This window comes from Papaver somniferum, chromosome 10 (assembly GCF_003573695.1).
Source record: "Papaver somniferum cultivar HN1 chromosome 10, ASM357369v1, whole genome shotgun sequence".
In the NCBI taxonomy this organism is placed as follows: Eukaryota; Viridiplantae; Streptophyta; class Magnoliopsida; order Ranunculales; family Papaveraceae; genus Papaver; species Papaver somniferum.
In genome coordinates this window covers 83,879,988-83,894,015 of record NC_039367.1, presented here as the reverse complement: position 1 = coordinate 83,894,015, position 14,028 = coordinate 83,879,988, and positions in this window count along the sequence as shown.

The following is a 14,028-nucleotide window of genomic DNA, read 5'->3' as shown; positions in this document are numbered from 1 at the left end:
ATTTGTGCGTCCTGCGCGCATCTGGTTTGGACGCACCAATAACTCGGGTTTGACGCATTTTTTTTCATTTTCATTAAACTTTTTTATTTATTTTTACTATTATTAACTAAACGAAGAAATACAAACATTTAGATCAATCATTTAGGTCTTTATTAGGGTTTTGTTATTTGAAATGACATCACGTATACCCTTAGTTGGGCATGTGTTAATCTAAGAATGCGTTTTGATTGTGCCATGTATTCAATAATGATTGATTCTTTGACCTTCGGCGTGTATAAACAAACGATATCTTATTTTCTTTTGAACTTTATACACATGTAGCATCATTTTCTAATTTTTAGGATCGAAACACCTGACTTTGTTGTATAAATACATGATTGTGTACATAAATAATCTCTCTTATAAAACATAGTTTGGACAACTTAGGCAAGTTAAAGAGTGGTCCAGAATTCACCTAGGAAAAGCTAAATCTACGGCTGTAAAATGATCAGTTTAATTAAATATCAATAATAAATGTTCTATTAGCATTTCATAATAAATTTTAATTAATCAAATAAATATGCTTTCATTAATACAGTACATAATCAATTTATCTTTTAAATCAGTAGACATTAATGATGGTTATGATGGTGGGTGGGGGTGGTGGATCAACGGTAGGGATAATGATGGTGGGTGTTGGTGAGAATGGTGGAGTGATGACGTTAATGGTGGTGGTGGTGGAAGAAGTAGTGGTAGTGGGATGAGAAAGATGTCCTAAGATAGATAAATTATTTAGCTACCCCTTGGTTTATTTTTTTATTTTGATATTACCTTTTTAATTTAAAATAATACTTTCGTTAATAGAGTACATAATAAATTTATATTATATTGAATCAGTGGACATTAATTTTGGTTGTGATGGTAGGCGGGGGTGGTGGATCAGTGGTGGGGATAATGGCGCTGAGTGTTGAATGTGAGAATGGTGGAGTGATGACGTTAATGGTGGTGGTGCTGGAAGAAGTAGCGGTAGTGGGATGACAAATGTGTCCTAAAGTAGATAAATTACTAAGTTACCTTGGTTTCTTTTGTTATTTGATATTAGTTCTTAAATATGTTTTTCTTTTATTTTTTTATTTTTTAAATTTAAACTAATACTTTCATTAATATAGTACACGATAAATTTATATTATATGGAATCAGTGGACATTAATATTGGTTGTGATAGCGGGCGGCGGTGGTGGATCGGTGGTGGGTGTTGGACGTGAGAATGGTGGAGTGATGACGTTAATGGTGGTGGGATAAGAAATGGTGTCCTAAGGTAGATAAATTACTTAGTTACCCTTGGTTATTTTTTTGTTTAATGTTAGTTCTTAAATTTATTTTTCTTTTATTTTTTTATTTTTTAAGTTAAAATAAATATATGGGCCAGATATTTTTCGGGTCGGGACAGGAAAGAAAATGAACGGGTAAGGACTATAAGGAAACCAAGTTCATTCTGAAAGTTAGATACCAAACCAATATAAAGCGTGGTTATAATTGAAAAAATTATTTTGCATAAAAAGATGCCACATAAGGCTTTATTAGAAAACAAAAGAACAAACGTCTGAGTTGATTGGTAGCCGAGCGATAAACTTGGGCCCAACCCTTTTTGACATCTAAAAAATTATTTACATGTAAATTCTAAATAATGTTTTGTTTTGCATTCATACCAAAAAAACTGTATTTTTTTTTTTTGCGTATTAATCTAAATTTTGCATTAGACAAGTCAGACAAGATAAAGAGCGTCTGAGATTTGTTTAGGGAAAAGATATATCAATGGTTGTGGTTATTTACATCATTATTGTATCATTAATTTCATATAATAGATATTTTACTAATCTCTCATTATAAATGAAATATATTTCCATTAAATAAATAATAAATTTGTTAATAATCATTACGGATGATCGGGGTGGTCTTTGTGAGTGGTGGTGCATGGAGTCGGTGACGATATTGTTGGTGGTGGAAAAGGTAGTGGTGATGAGTGGTTCCGGTGATGGTAGTGCAGGTGCTCAGTGTGTTAATGGCAATAATGTTTATTCTATGTCGTTAAGACATAAGTAACATTTATTATGGAAGTTGTGGTTGATTTTCTTAATTTGAAAATAAGATGGTTATTAATATAATAGAAACAATTGTACAGCCTGACCACAATTTTTTCCGAAAAACAACCCCTGAAAATCCCAGCGACGATAGGGACGATAGAGATTTTCAGTTGCTCTCACTACATGTTTTGCCCGGTGATTTTATCGAGAAAAATATTTAGGTCAACCTAGCAAATCTCAGAAAGAAAACGTAACAATTAAAAAACATGGAGAATAATTGTCATTTTATATAGAGCCAACAAAAAAAATGACAAAAATTAAAATTGACATAATTTTTTTACTTACTACGGAGGTCGTGCCGTTACGGCACGGGTGAAGTTCTAATATATAAATATAATATGTATATACGTGTCTGCGTCCTACTTTTTTGAGAATTTTATAGTTCTCGCGTACGGTTATCCTTGATAACAGTTCTACAACTATTATCTCCTAACCAACATTTATTAAATTTCCTAGGTCATTTCACATAATTGTTTTTTTAGAGCTAGTGAAGATAAGGGGGTAGGATCGCTGGCTATAGGAGCCAGATGATATATATGAGAATTAGGATATTGTTGAGTCCATTAAGCATTTCCCAAAACCCTATCCAACCTTTCTTGAATGAATTTCACTATTATATCTCTTATTTGACCATGTAAAGGGATTACCAGAAAACACAATGTCATGCAATCCTAGTCTGTCTATGAAATCAACAGCAGCATCAAGAGTATATTTGTTAGAGCATAGCTCGGTCGACCTCGAATGTGTTGCTATCTCAAGCATGTTTGTCAATGTTAGTGATCAAAAGTATGAGTCTTGATTTCTAGCCTACATAGCTAAGTCTCAGACTAGGATAGAAAAGTATAGTTGAGCTCAAGGAATTCATAGCGATTCATCATACAACGACGAAGATCTACTCAAGGAACCGTGGAACTTCATCAACAAAAAGGTATGTGGAGACTTGGACTTATCTATCATTCAAAAGTCTATCTCTTCTTCTCCTACTTCTTATGAGACAAAAGTCGTATGCTATATAGACTGGATCATACACATTTGATATTTCGAGCCGAGTATATCTTGAAATCATGTGTTGTTAAACGTTTCACTTTGATCAAGTTTAACTTCACCTAGTGAAGAAAGTCATGAAAAGTTTCAATTACTTTGAGAATTTCTCTGACGCGAAACGGTCTGTGAATAACGGCTATATAACGTCCTCTGAGAATGTCTCAATGTTTGGAATGAGAGTTTAGATTACATAACCATGTATTCTTTAATCTGAAGTTTTCAAACTTTGTTGATTGAGAGAAACCGGAGGAATTGGCTTTGCCAAGTTCGCGAACTCGATTTGCGAACTCAGTCCGCGAACTGACGGAAGTTCTTGTACCGAGAATTTCTGCTAGGATTTTCCAAAAACTCGTTTGCGTGTAAGTCCGCAAACTGGCGAAAATCCCTTTGCCGAGATTTTCTGCTGAGTTTTGAAAACTCCACCGGTTGTCTTAAGTCTGCGAACTTGTTTGTGAGCTTAAGAGGTTATGATATAAAGATGTGCTCTGAACATGAAACTTAAATTACTAAGGAATGCTTTATGCAAACCGTGGCTATAAAGTTCATGAGACGATTCAATCGAATCGAATCATCTTTATTTTAATTGTGTCTTGTGTAGTTACATAAGATCTCATAGAAATTGAACAACTCTCTAACTAGTTCATTTGAGTCAATTGAACTAGTTATGGTGAAGAAGAACAAGGTTAATATGAAATGCTCATATGGTTAACCTTTTGGTTACTATGTTGAACCAACATACACGTACACGTTTGGGCATGGTTTTCACAAACACAGTAAACGTCTACCCAAGTGTGTGTGACAAGCTAAGTTTTCGATCTAACGGTTGAGAAATATTAGCTTGAATCTAAATCAGGTTTTCATCTAACGGTGAATATGGATTTCTTTGTAACCAAGGCAAAACCCTGATTTGAAGACTATATAAAGGAGACATCTAGCATTGTGCAAAACTAATCTCCACACGTCTGTGTGATACTAGTGCGCTTGCTAGAGTCGATTCTTCTTTAACCTTTGGTTTTCTTCTCTAAAACCAGGTTAACGACTTAAAGAATTCATTGGGATTGTGAAGCCAGACCGATACTACTTTTATCGTAGTTGTGTGATATGATCTTGCATCTTCTATTGTACGAGTACAATTTTTGATTGGATTGAGATCGTGAGAGTTCTCCGTTAGGCAAGATAAAGAAGTCACAAACATCTTCGTCTCATTGTTTGTGATTCCTCGACAAACTGCCCGTGTAGTCAGGATGGATTGTAGAGAGGTGATTTATTAATCTAGACTGTTCTTCGGGAATATAAAACCGGATTATATATTGGTTCTTGTTCACCTTGATTTCATATCTTAAGACGGAACAAAACCTAGGGTTTATCTGTCGGAGACAGATTTATCCTTTGATAGACTTTTCTGTGTGAGACAGATTTGTTTATTATCAAGTCTGCGATTTTGGATTGCAGCAACTCTTGGTTGTGGCCCTTGTAGGTGAGATCAGCTAAGGGAATCAAGTGCGCAGTATCCTGCTGGGATCAGAGGCGTAGGAGTACAACTGTACCTTGGATCGGTGGGAGACTGATTGGGGCTCAACTATAGTCCAGTCCGAAGTTAGCTTGGAGTAGGCTAGTGTCTGTAGCGGCTTAATACAGTGTGTATTCAATCTGGACTAGGTCCCGGGGGTTTTCTGTATTTGCGGTTTCCTCGTTAACAAAACTTCTGGTGTCTGTGTTATTTCTTTTCCACATCATATTTTATATAATTGAAATAATACAGGTTGTGCGTTCGTTATCATCAATTGGAAATCCAACCTTTGGTTGTTGATTGATATTGATTGATCCTTGGACATTGGTCTTTGGTACCGTCCAAGTTATTCCTTGTATTTGATAAAGACTCGCTATTGGTTTTAGCTTGAGTAAAAATCAAATCAAGAGAGAGATATTAACTCCTTGAGATACTTTTATCTAGATTGAGTCTGACTGTCTAGTTGATTCTCTAGCAAAGTATTTCGAAGTTAGTCCATACATATTACTAAGCGAAATATTGGGTGGTGTTGTTAGACCCCCGCTTTTTCAATTGGTATCAGAGCTGGCAAACACGTTAAAGACCTCATCAGTCTGTGTTTGTAGCGATATGACTTTATGGACAAAGGTGTTATCTCTATTAACGTACCACCAGTCTTCGATGGCTCCAATTACTTATGGTGGAAAATTGCTATGCGAGCTTTTCTTCAATCGTGTGATTTCCAATCATGGGTATATGTGGTTAATGACTATGATGCTCCCGTTGTGGCAGTCAGTGATGTAAACGTTCCCAAACCTATTGGTGAATACTTCGTTGTTGAGATAACTGCTGCAAAGCAAAATTCCGACGGTTTGAATGCTATCATACATGCCATTACCCCAAATCTTCAGCATCATGTGACAAACTTCACTAGATCTAAAGATGCTTGGGATATCTTAGAAACCATATTTGAAGGCAACTCCAGTGAAAAGGATGCTAGGCTTCAAAACCTTAATTTCGATTGGGAGAACCTTCGTATGGCAGATGAAGAAACATTTGATGAGTTTAATCACAAAGTGTCTGGAATTGTTAATGCATCTTTTGCATTGGGTAAGACTATTCCTGAAAAGGACATTGTGATGAAAATTCTCAGATCGCTGCCATCTAGATGCGAGTCTATGAAGCATGCCATCGTTGGGGGGAATAACCTCGATAATCTTTCCAGAAACACCTTGGTTAGAAAGCTTAAGATCTTTGACCATGAGCATACATCCAAAGTCGGTAAGAATGTTACCTTTAAAGCATAGAAGAACACTAAATTACTGGTCAAAGGTAAGAGTGTTCATGTCTCTGAGGATGATCAGTCTGAGGATGATTTTCCGGATGAAAATCTTGACAAATCAGTCTCCTTGATCACAAGACAGTTTAGGGATCTTCTGTTGAAGAGAAGTAAACGGTTTTCAAGAGACAAACCTAAGTCATCAGACAAACCTCACGGTCGCGTACCTCCTAAAAACAGGGATGCTGACGAGGATGATGACGAGGACATGCCTCAGTTCTTTAAGTGTAAGGGTTTTGGCCATTTTGCTAACGAATTCCCAAATCGTAGAAAATACACTGGGAACAAAGGTCTAGCTGTAACACTTGATGAAATTTCTGAAACCTATGATTCCGATGAAGATAGGAAATCAAGTGTAGGGCTTCTTTGTGAAAAATCGATTTTGAAACTTGTAGCAATACATATGTCAACCAAAATGGGTTCGGAGAAGAGGGAAACCCAGTCAAGCTGGAAGATTCCTTGAATCCGATAACTGGAAACCCTTTCAGTGATGTTTCAGGATCAACTGTATGTCTGTCTGCTTGCACATCTCAGATGCATGAATACTATCCAAGTTTGACGTGCTCGTTTTGTTCGATGAAGGGACACAAACTATCAAGGTGTTACAAATACAAGCACCAAATAAGGCACGCCAGCAAACTTCAACGAAGAGCAGATCGATTAGCAAGGAAGCTGAAACTTGCTCAGAAGACCGCTAAGTTATGTAGGATCTTATCTTCGTCTAAGAAGTTGGTTTCCAAGGATAGAATAAGACCATTTGAAAATAAAATATGGTCAAATCGTTTTGATAGACAAAGATCAGAGGATTCCTCCCATGAGGAAAAATATGGACAAATCGTTGTTCATCGCAACACAACTTGATTGTGTTGTTGGGAAAATCTTGTCTCATGTGCCTGTTCGAAAAGAGACAAGATTGAATGCTGACCCAGGCTTCAGAAGAGTTTTTCCTTCTTTTCTTAGTTTTGTTATTTTTTGTCTATCAGATAAAAGAAAGGGTTATTATCGACAATTTTACTCTTTATAGGGTTTTAGAGTTGGGCGTATACGAACCTGCCAATAGGTTTAAAACCCTACATTCCTTTTTCCTCTTGACATCCTATATAAGACTGCTTGTTGAGTTAAGTGATTCAATCACACAAATCCAGTTGTTTATAACTGTTCTCAAAGCACTATGTCGTCAGATGGAAAGGATGTCAACATGATTGTTAAGTCTTCAATCAAGGAAAAACGAAAAATCTCCTATTTCTAAGTCCCTGAAAAGAAAAGGAAGGAATACAAGAAAATCCAGGGTTGTTCCTTCTAACTCTCAGAAGTTTTCCGATGTTCTTGATGAGTTAAAGGAAATAAGAAGGGAGATTTATGAAATAAAGACGTTCGTGTCTAAATCTTTGGAAATTCAGAGGACCCTAATTCGACCTCTTCAGCCAAGACAGTTTGTGGGTATTGACACTTATCTCCGTGAACCTTATGTCCCGATGGTTGTCGATAACAAGGAGTTCTGGAATGATAAAGAATTTCTCAAAGGAATTGTTGCCTAGTATATCTTCTTTTTGGTTTAGTTGGAAGAATAACTAGTGCTTTGAATAGCGATGATTGTGACTACACGTAGCTATTTTTGTTTTCGTCTTTTTATGTTATTTTTTAGGTTTATTGTTTTTTAAATTCTAAAAAAATATTTGGAGATGATGTTATTGCAGTATTGATCGTTATGATTTTGTGATATTGCAATTTTATTATGGGATATGTATTGTTTGCGTCCGTGAACTTGAAGGTCCCATATGCTGTCAAAAGTAAAGTCGTTCATGAGTCGGTATTCGTATTAATGAAAGGACGAATGGACTTTTGACAATTACAAAAGTTATGCATATGCAGTTATGTATTTGATGGAAAATAGGATAAAATCTTTTGTTTGACAAGGATAAAGTCTATTACGTCGTTATGATGGAAAATAGAATAGATCCTTGTATGTTATCCATGGTATTGATCTTCATTGATACATTTTGTTATGTTTTACCGTGAAGGCTCCATTGTGTGTCTTATGTTGAGCACGATACAACTAAGTCGATTATTCTTATTGGCTTTGTTGGTTGTTCCATAAGATGCTATATGTTGAGCATTATGAACTAAATTAATCATCTTGGTTGATTATTTAGTTATTTGGTCCGAAAGTCTTCTCTTGTCGAGCAAATCCTTTGACAATTAAATTGATTACTTTTGTGATTAGTTTGGTTGTTTGTGTTCCAATTATATTAATTATAAGTTCTCTTGAAATTAGTCTAGTTGAATTTTCATATATTCCACAAGTTCTTGTGTTGAGTATATGAACGGCTATACAAATCATGTTCTATTGGTTAATGTAGTCGTATATTCCGTAAGGTTTTTCCTTATGTTGAGTATGTGAACGATTAAGTTAGTCGTCTCCGTATGATTACCTTAGTCATAGCTCCGTGAGTTTTCTTATGTTGAGCACCTTCAATTAAATTGATCACTTTTTGTGGTTTGATTTAGTTGCGTATTCCAATTAAATTAATCATGATTTTTCTTGTGATTAATTTGGTTGAGTTTTGGATATAGAAAATCATTTCTATGGTTTTTGGTTTCCAATTTAAAAATCCTTATTTTCTTTCGAAATTAAGGTCGCTCTTGTTGTTCTTCCGGGAATGACATCAAATGGGGGAGAGTTCTTTTGAACTTGTGCTTAATGGTAATATCTAGCGGGGTGTGCGGTTGTGGAATTTTATAGGGGTTATCTTGTATCTTAAAACTCATTGATGAATGCATTTAGCTTCGGCTTTATGATTGCATCTAAATTAAGTTGGTATGCATTTTTCTTTTAGTCTATGAAATGTATCTTGTGGAAAGTTCATTATGATCCCGTTCTTGTACCTTTGCCAATTTTATTGACAAAAAGGGGGAGAAATATCGTAGTTCACACTACAAATACATATGGTTTTTGGATCATTGTGTAAGGGGGAGTGGTTTCCATAATCGAGATGAAGTATTGACTAAGGGGGAGTGATACATATCACCATAGTGTTATTGTTAAAGTCGTGATACAATTGGACTTTGATGTTACATAATAATACTATGACACTGTATAATAATGATCGAGAATCTCGATCTCTCATTGTTATAGCTACGGATCTTCAACAACGGTGATGCTAAACTTACAACCTTTGGGATCATTGGAGTACTTGGAAGGACGAATATTTCAGGGAACGTTGAAGATTAGACTATGGAATAAGAGCCATTAAAGTTTATCTTTTTTGTATTTATATGTATTAATAGTTTTGTCACTAAAATTGACAAAGGGGGAGATTGTTAGAGCATAGCTCGGTCGACCTCATATGCGTTGCTATCTCAAGCATGTTTGTCAATGTTAGTGATCAAAACTATGAGTCTTGATCTCTAGCCTACATAGCTAAGTCTCGGACTAGGATAGAAAAGTGTAGTTGAGATCAAGGACTTCATGGCGATTTTATCATCCAACGACAAAAATCTACTCAAGGAACCGTGGAACTTCATCAACAAAAAGGTATGTGGAGACTTTAACTTGTCTATCACTCAAAAGTCTATCTCTTCTATCTACTACTTCTTATGAGACAAAAGTCGTATGCTATATAGACTGGATCATACACATTTAATATTTCGAGCCGAGTATATCTCGCCTATCTATATCTCGAAATCATGTGTTGGTAAAGCGTTTCGCTTTGATCAAGTTTATCTTCACCTAGTGACGAAAGTCATGAAAAGTTTCAATTACTTTGAGAATTGCTCTGACACGAAACGGTCTGTGAATAACGGCTATATAACGTCCTCTGAGAATGTCTCAATGATTGCAATGAGAGTTTAGATTACATAACCATGTATTCCTTAACCCGAAGTTTTCGAACTTTGTTGATTGAGAGAAACCGGAGGAATTGGCTTTGCCAAGTCCGTGAACTGACGGAAGTTATTGTACCGAGAATTTTTGCTAGGATTTTCCAAAAACTCGTTTGTGTGTAAGTCCGCGAACTGGCGAAAGTCTCTTTGCCGAGATTTTCTTCTGAGTTTGGAAAACTCCATCGGTTGTCTTAAGTCCGCGAACTTGTTTGTGAGCTTAAGAGGTTATGATCTAAATATGTGCTCTGAACATGAAACTTAAATTGCTAAGGAATGCTTTATGCAAACCGTGACTATAAAGTTCATGAGCCGAATCAATCGAATCGAATCATGTTTGTTTTAATTGTGTCTTGTGTAGTTACATAAGATCTCATAGCAATTGAACAACTCTCTAACTAGTTCATTTGGGTCAATTGAACTAGTTATGGTGAAGAAGAACAAGGTTAATATGAAATGCTCATATGGTTAACCTTTTGGGTTACTATGTTGAACCAACATACACGTACACGTTTGGGCATGGTTTTCACAAACCCAGTAAACGCCTACCCAAGTGTGTGTGACAAGCTAAGTTTTCAATCTAACGGTTGAGAAATATTAGCTTGAATCTAAATCAGGTTTTCATCTAACGGTGAATATGGATTGCTTTGTAACTAAGGAAAAACCCTGATTTGAAGACTATATAAAGGAGACATCTAGCATTGTGCAAAATTAATCCCCACACGTCTGTGTGATACTAGTGCGCTCGCTAGAGTCGATTCTCCTTTAACCTTTGGTTTTCTTCTCTAAATCCAGGTTAACGACTTAAAGACTTCATTGGGATTGTGAAGCCAGACCGATACTACTTTTATCGTATTTGTGTGATCTGATCTTGCATCTTCTATCGTACGAGTACAATATTTGATTGGCTTGAGATCGTGAGAGTTCTCCGATAGGAAAGATAAAGAAGTCACAAACATCTTCGTCTCACTGTTTGTGATTCCTCGGCAAACCGCATGTGTAGTCAGGAAGGATTGTAGAGAGGTGATTGATTAATCTAGGTTGTTCTTCGGGAATATAAGAGCGAATTATCAATTGGTTCATGTTCACATTGATTTCATATCTTACGACGGAACAAAACCTAGGGTTTATCTGTGGGAGACAGATTTATCCTTTGATAGACTTTTCTGTGTGAGACAGATTTGTTTATTATCAAGTCTGCGATTTTGGGTTGCAGCAACTCTTGGTTGTGGGTGAGATCATCTAAGGGAATCAAGTGCGCAGTATCCTGCTGGGATCAGAGGCGTAGGAGTACAACTGTATCTTGGATTGGTGGGAGACTGTTGGGGTTCAACTATAGTCCAGTCCGAAGTTAGCTTGGAGTAGGCTAGTGTCTGTAGCGGCTTAATACAGTGTGTATTCAATCTGGACTAGGTCCCGGGGTTTTTCTGCATTTGCGGTTTCCTTGTGAACAAAACTTCTGGTGTCTGTGTTATTTCTTTTCCGCATTATATTTTATATAATTGAAATAATACAGGTTGTGCGTTCGTGATCATCAGTTGGAAATCCAACCTTTGGTTGTTGATTTATATTGATTGATCCTTGGACATTGGTCTTTGGTACCGTCCAAGTTATTCCTTGTATTTGATAAAGACTCGCTATTGGTTTTAGCTTGAGTAAAAATCAAATCAAGAGAGAGATATTAACTCCTTGAGATACTTTTATCTAGATTGAGTCTGACTGTCTAGTTGATTCTCTAGCAAAGTATTTCGGAGTTAGTCCATACAGATTGCTAAGTGGTAGGATTTTAAGGATGTAAGAAATAAGAGTAAGAGGAAGCCTACATGTTATAACTGCAAGTGCACGGTGTCGGTTGTAGCTTGTGCAAATACGGGTCGAATCCACGGGGACTAGGGTGTGTAAGTTGAAGTTTCCTAAACTAGTTAATCTAAATGCAATGAGTGACAATGACACAATGAAGCAAAGAGAGCAAAACAGGGCCTACACAAGGTGAGTTAAAGGTGACAGTGGCATATACAATGGTATTTACAGGGCAGTGATAGTTGCAAAATAAACAAAACAGATGCAAACCAAGGCTACAAACCAAGGCTGCAAAATAAACAAAACAGATGCAAAGCAATATGGCAAAACAGTTAAGAACCAAGGCTGTAAGCCAAGGGCAGGGAGGAGTTTGTGCACTGATTTCAATGCACAACAGCTACAATTTGCAAGAAAAACTGAACAAGATGGCTAAGAAATTTAACTGAGCAGGGAATCAAAACAAGCTTGAAATTATAAGTGACTGTAAAAAGATTTGTGGCTAAGCCAAGGCTTAGAATCCACCTTGTGACCTAATCAAGCAATGCAATTCTATGTTGAGTTGAAGACCTTGAGCATATATTAGAATGAGAGGAAAATCAGCTTGCTCACTGATATGCCCCTACTATTGACTGTCTTTTGACAGCAGAGTCAATCACAGGCATACCAGAGCACTGATTACTTCTCATTGCTCAAGCAAAACAGGCATCAAGATAACTATCCTAGCAATACATCATTCAACAGTGCACTAGAATGAGACTATCCTAAGAACAAATCATAAGAACATAACATAACATAAACATGAACAGGAGCTTGATATAAATTGTAACAATCACACACTCAAATTCAATACATGTTGGAGTTCAGAACAGCTAAAATTAACAATGCATTTGAATTGAGAATCATGGAATTGAAAAGATTGATAACCCTCAAAGCTACAGTTCATGGAAATAACAAAACTAAACTATTCTATTGATGCTCTGGCTAATCCAGGCATAACCCATTACAACACCCAAAGACCCCTATTTATACATACAATGGAAATCCCAAAAAATCCCCAATTAACAGCAAAATTAGGGTTTGTAAAAAAAATACAATTAAACCCAAAATTGGTTCACCTAACCTACTGATAACAACCCAATCAACCAACCCATGCTTCAATTAGACGTACAATCATGTTCCCCCAATTATCCCCAAATTATGAAATTAGGGTTTATAAGAAATAGAAATTAGGTTTACCTAATCACTGCAAACTCTTGATAGCTCTCACCCATGCTTCCTTACTGTCTTCTGATGCTTCCCACGCCTCCAATTGATCTATATCATCAACTAATTTCACCAACTCACTCCTAGGGTTCAGAGGTGAGAGAATAGGCGAAATTAGTTGTTTGAGAGAGATTAGAACGTGATATAGGTGATGGGTCGAGTGTGTATGATGATTTGAGAAGAGATGGTGGTGGTTGTGGTGGTTGAGAAGGATTTGGTGGAGGAGCAGGAGAAGGTGGGGCTGTTGCAGACGGAGGTGAGGGAGGTGAAGTCGATAGTTTTAGGGTTAGGGTGTGTTTGGGTTAGGGTATAGGTATTGGGTACTCGGGTGTTGAGCGGTTGTAGCAAATTGGATGAACATCGAGGATGAGCCGTGGGATGTGGAGATGATGGATCGATCTAACGACGAGATGGAAGGAAGCGAGGAGCGACCGTTGGATGCGGAAGTGCAACGAAACTGACGGCTCAAGATGGAGTTAGGTGCTATAGTGTTTTTCAGGATCTTCAGATTTTGATGCACTATGATGAAGCGACCGTACGATGCTGAGATGATCCAATCCGACGGCTGAATATGAAGGCGGGTATGGATATTGGAAATGGGTTTGGGTGAGGGTTTTGGGCCTTGGGTATGCCAAGCCCATATCTTCTTTAAGAACAATTCTTCCTCTTCAAGCCCAGTTCTAGCCTTTTGGTCTTGCGCACAACATTCTTCGCGGCTTCCTTGTGTGATTCCTCTTGGCTTCCACCACTTTTCTGCTCTTTTTGCTCCGCTATTCATCCAAACTTTATTTATTACCTAAAAATGCAAAATTAGTTAATAAAAATATTTATTCTTGAAAACAAAGAAAATACAGAATATGGGATAAAATGTAGAATTAATGCACAAAAGATGAGTTAAATGCCAACAAAAAGATATAGAAATATGCACTTTTTAGCACTCATCACTAAGCGAAATATTGGGTGGTGTTGTTAGACCCCCGCTTTTTCAATATTGAGTATAAGAAATACCACCAGATTTTTCAGAGTTACACAGAATTATATTCAGATCACCCATTAAAACTCATGGAGTAACTATAGTATGACTAAACTGA